At 42.1% G+C, this 5365-nt stretch overlaps 1 protein-coding gene across 2 annotated transcripts in view; it reads left to right on the forward strand.

Annotated features, from left to right (window-relative positions):
* The first annotated feature begins 2401 nt into the window (after window positions 1-2401).
* The window catches only part of ADGRF4 (adhesion G protein-coupled receptor F4), a 25026-nt gene continuing 22062 nt past the window's right edge, over window positions 2402-5365 (forward strand). Inside the window, exon 1 of one of the 2 annotated variants that reach the window (XM_011986878.1) lies at window positions 2402-2652. The gene's annotated coding sequence lies outside the window, so the exon portion shown is untranslated. The remainder of the gene's footprint in view (window positions 2653-5365) is intronic. The other variant, XM_011986879.1, reaches the window with a different exon arrangement.

Below are 5365 nucleotides of genomic sequence, written 5' to 3' on the forward strand. Positions count from 1 at the left end.
CCTTCCTTCCTTCCTTCCTTCTTTCTTTCTCTTTCTTTCTTTTCTTTCTTTCTTCTTTCTTTCCTTTTCTCTTTTCTTTTCTTTCTTATTACAAATTATCTTCCTAAAGTAGGAAAGTTTGAGCAGATGAAAAGCATCAATCTGAAGTTTAAAAAAATGCATCAACCTGGAGAAAGAGTCATTTTTCAAATGGCATTGCTTATCTTGGGACAACAAAAGCATCCTTCACAAATAAAGTCAGAGAGTGGTTTTAATTTACCATTTACCAATATATTTGTATATTCTTTTCAAGAGAAGGGGTGAGAAAGACATAGTCCTGGTTTTCCTCAGTGCAGGCCTAGGTACAAAGAAATGTCACCTACCCAGAGTCCATATATTGAAGTGAAAATGGAATTTCATGAAGCAAATATAGGTATAGGATGATAAATCTGGACAAATTTTATAAAAGACTAACTCCAATTACCTCCTTTCACAGATAACAGCTCTGAGCACTAGGGAGAGAGGGAGGGATTGGCCTCGCATTTGCTTTGTGCCTTGAGCAGTCACATCTAGTATGGAAGTACTCACTACTCAGCTATACTCACTCCCTGAGACAGGATGGTGGGAAAGACACCCCACCTTAGCCTCATCATTAACCAAAAAGCCCCCAGGATGCTGAGAGAAAAACTCTGGAATTATTTGGGAATTCCTGGAAGAAGCTATGCCCTCTCTCCTGCATTCCAAAGCCCACTCTACACCATCTTGAAAAATGTCAAGGAACTGTATGTATTAGTTTGACTCTGGATGACCCTGGGTAGAGACACATTCAGTTTCCTGCTGACACCTCACCAACAAAGTGATTTGGTCAAGTGACCCTAGGAGAAGTTGGTACTGATAGTGTCTAAGGCAGATTTGTAAGTATCAGACTTAATACATAATGATTCTTGGGAAAGCCATTTCAATTCTTTAGACTTTAAGTGGATAAATGTAGCTAAAGTAGTATAGTACTTGGCACATAATAATTGCTCATTCAAATTCAAATGTTAGTTTTTGTTTTTTTTTAATTAGAGTCCTGTGAATATATGAACCCACCCACCCACACACAAACACAAGCAAACACACAGCCATGCCCCCATGCATAAGTTTGGCTGTAGACACCTTCATGGGAACTAGTTCATTGACTTCCGAATTAAAGAGTTAAGCATTTGATTTGGTCTGTTCGACATTAGGGGTATCAGTCAGCAAAACTTGTTGAGCTTACCATTGAAAAATCTTTTCATTCATGACTGTGGTCATAATACACAGTTCCCTGGCCAGGAAAGAGTACACATCACAGAGCTGTGCTCACTGCATGTGTGCCTGAGCTCGCCCTCACTTTCCGCCTTCTTCGAGAAGTCTTCCCTGATTGGTCCAACCAGAAGTGCTGATTCTCCCCACCTGATTTCCTGTAATTTAATAATCTGTGTCCTTCACTTTACTTTTGTATTTACTGTGTTGTATTGTTTATTTCCTTTTGGTCTTTTTGTGTGCATATGTCTATGTTTTGGGGAATGGGGTTATTCACTTTTGTTATTCAGTATGTTACTCACTTTTGTATGCCCATAGTGCAGATCATGGTGTCTTGTACATAGAATATGTTCGGTAAATATGTGCAATAAAAAGTCCTTTGATTACACAATGGCTTGATATTGGCTTTTCCACTTCCCAAATGAGCCAGTTCTTCTTAACTACTGACCTAAATGGAACTGACCCATTTCCATAAACAGCACCTCCTTGACCTTCATTGCTATAAAACCCATAACAAAACTGCCTCCTCACTTACCTCTCCTTACTGTTCACATTTCCCCTGGAAATATCTAAATGAGGGTTTGCTTTAGATCTCTGTGGGGAAGAAACCTGTGAGTAGACAACAGTAGAACTGGAGTGTGTGGGACCGTTTGGTGGTGAGCAGAACAATGCAAACCAACTCCCCTGTCTAAAGTCAAATTGTGTGCGTTCCCCACAGTGCCTTCTGTGTCTGAGTTACCACAGCCATGTAGTGGCTCAGTAAGAACTCCTTGTCCCGGTCATTGCAAAAATAAAACGGAAATCTCTCTGTTGCTTGGTTAGGAATTAGATCACAACTTATGCATCAGTTTGTCAGTCAATTTCCTCCAAGTTCAGCATCAGAACAGGCAAAAAGACAAAAAAAGTATCAGCCTTTAAAAATCATCAAGAGTAGTGGCATAACCTTGCATTTTATCACCCTCGTTCCAATTACCCCAGCGCAGCAGATGCAAGCAGAGTCTCATGCGATCATCTGAGATAAGGATGGAGAACTGAAAGACAAACAGATGACTCACTTTAATGGATTTGCTTCAGACAGGAGAAACCTGTAATTTCTCTTAGGCGTGCTTCATGGACCCATAGTGGAGTGAATCACAGACTTGCACAAGCCTTGAAACTGTGGGCAACTTTACAGTTCTCAGATCGGCTTCTCACAACAGGCAGTGAGTTCTCACTGGGCCCCTTGGACCTTCCATTTCAAAAATGGAGAAGACAGATCACAGCCACTGACCAGGGACTGTGGGAGGTGCCACGTGATGGTGGGGCACCATGCTGGGGAGCTGAGCGCCGGCCTTCCTGCCGGGTGATTCTCCACCTCAGGGCTGCTAGATCTGCTTCCTGGATGCCGTGAGTAGATGTCCCACACCAACACCATTTTCCTGTTGAAGAAAGGCTTGTTTTTGCACATATTCCAGAAGGGGGAAATGTGTGATTTATGATGGTATTTTCTGGAATGCTCGATTCTTCCGGAAACTTCTGTAACATGATTTAGACATTGGCTAGCTCAAGGTTGGAGTATTTCCTAAGCCGCCTTTACGTTTGTTTTTCTTTAAGAGTCATTTGTCAGGCTTTCGTGGCTCACTCCTAGGAGTGAAAATGCAAAGTATCCTGTCAGGCAAATGAACTCACTGTCCCTTCATTGTCCCCTTGCTTGATACATTTCAATACCTGTCTTTTAGACTGAATGTAAAGCTGGATGTTGTTTTAAAAGCATTCTTTATCAGTTTCTTCTTTTAGTGAGCCTGACAAAGCTGTCATTGTATGAATTTTAAAAACATTTCTCCAGTTCCTGCCAACACGTTTTGCATCTTCCCTTGTTTCAAGTGGCCAATTCTATGCCACTTGAAACTCTATATTCCTTATACTCTGAAGACAGTTGTGAGAGCTCTAAAGTGTTGCATCATTACGTGCTGTTTGTTTGTTTTTGCTTTTTTTTTCAGTGCCAGCACTCCATGAGCTTTCTTCATGGAGCAGAGGCAATTGCTGGGCCTATCAATTTCTTTAAAATTTTATAAGTATCAAGATAGTTGGTGAGATATCTGGATGTCTTCCAACTCTGAAATTATGTGATTCTTGAAACCTATCAGAATCTAAATCCAGATTCCAATTTTTAGAAAAGATACTGGGCTGCCAACAGATTGGCTGGAAGCCATGTAAAATAGCCAGAGATGAGATGTTTCTGATTCTAATCGTCCTTTTCTATCTTGCTTTCCCCCAAGGCTCTATGTGAAGCATTTTGTCCATGGCAAGGGAGAACTGCTAAGGGTAACTAAATAGATTCTACTACTGAGGGCAGGGATATTGGGTCTTAAACACATGAACAACTCGTCTACTATTGAAGGCAAGAGATACTGGGTCTTAAACACATAAACAACTCGTTTATCCATCTGATGTTATAATCAGAGTTCTAATTATACTACTAGAGCAGAGGAAACAGACGGTTTTAGAATTAGGGGAACAACACACACACACACACACACACACACACACACACACACCCCAAAATGTGGGCCACTTAATTCTTAGGTTCCTTGCCCTGTAGTTAATCTCTTTGAATGGGTTGTTCTCTTCAGACAATGGTCTGGCCTGGGAGTATGAGGCGAGTTGCCACCTTGAAGACTGGCAAACAGGTGAGAATAGGCGCTCCCTCTTACCTTGTGGTACAGTTCCAGGGAGAGGACCCCTTTGGGAAAGTATGTCCTTGATTCACAAATATTCTTGGCCACTCACCTTAGGGTGTTTTGCATGAATAGGTTTGCGAGATCACACCTTCCAAGGCATTCCTTCCTGATTGACTCCACTTATAGTTCCCGGCTGACCTTTTAAATTTTTCTTTGGGAGTCCCGATGTCAGGCCACACTCAGCGTGTTCAGACGGGTAGGGAGTACTCAGTCTGTGTGAGTCATCCCCTACAATTCCATCTAGCATGTTTCAGAAAGGAGCTCCAGTACCCAGGCAGACTCACTGTAGTTTTAAATTCCAACTCATTCAGAAAATCTGCTCCAGGTACAAGGAAGATGGGACAAATAGGAGATGGTGTTTCAGAACAGCTGGGGTCATCTGGGTCTGTCCAGAGAAACAGGGTTTTATTAGTTCTGACTTGTGGAGACAGTGTGGAAAGAGACACATGCATTGTTGTGACACCCTCTTGTGCCCATGGTGGACATCCCTACCCTGGCATAGCATTATTTCCTGCTCAATTCTTTCACATAAGGCTCCAGGCAGTACAATAAAGAGGAGGTCCACAGTCGGACTGGCATCCAGGAGTGTTTCTACTTAACACACCAGGTTCCAAAATTATCTAGAGTTGCAAATGTGCTCACCTGCCCCTCTGAGATAGAAAAGTTGCCTCATGATTTTAAAGCAAAAACTTCAGATGCTTCAGATGCTGATGTCACTCTGCAGAGATCATTTCCCAGTTCATTCACTCATCCAACAAATGTTTACCGAGTGTCTATTCTGTATCTTCTGCTGGGTGCCGAGGATAGAGAAACATGAGGTGTTTACATTCTGACTAATGACAACCTGACCTTTTTTTTTTTTTTTTTTTGGTCTATTTCACTAGGTGTGGCCTAATTTCTCTGAGGCTCCAGGGCAAAGAGCACAAATTGTTGTGCTCTGTTGACCCACTGTGATTAGAATTTCGGCAGCAGTGTGAAAGTAGCTGATTACTGTAAACTTGATGGAGAGGTAGATCCTTAGACACATCCTCCACCCCAGGACAATCAGGTCTAGCTGTGTTTTCCTGTAAGTCTCTGAGGCCAGCAAATGTTATTTTCTTTGTAATGACCAGCAAATGGTATCTTTTCCTTTGTGACGAACGTGCTGGAGCGGGGAGCCTGGCCTCCATTCAGCAGGCTTGAATTGCTTTTTAGTACTGTGTGAAAAACAAAGGTGGATGGTAGTGGGTAATTAACACTTTTATAATCATGCACAGAAAGAGGCGGGTTATGGAAGTGGAGGAGAAGGAACCTGGGACATGACTTTTGCAGGTCCTGAGAAGCTGCCATTCTAGGTGGCTTAGTTGCTTTTATCTCTGAAATAAGTCATCTTGCAGACA

This window comes from Mandrillus leucophaeus, unplaced genomic scaffold (genome assembly GCF_000951045.1).
Source record: "Mandrillus leucophaeus isolate KB7577 unplaced genomic scaffold, Mleu.le_1.0 Scaffold3, whole genome shotgun sequence".
NCBI classification, from domain to species: domain Eukaryota; kingdom Metazoa; phylum Chordata; class Mammalia; order Primates; family Cercopithecidae; genus Mandrillus; species Mandrillus leucophaeus.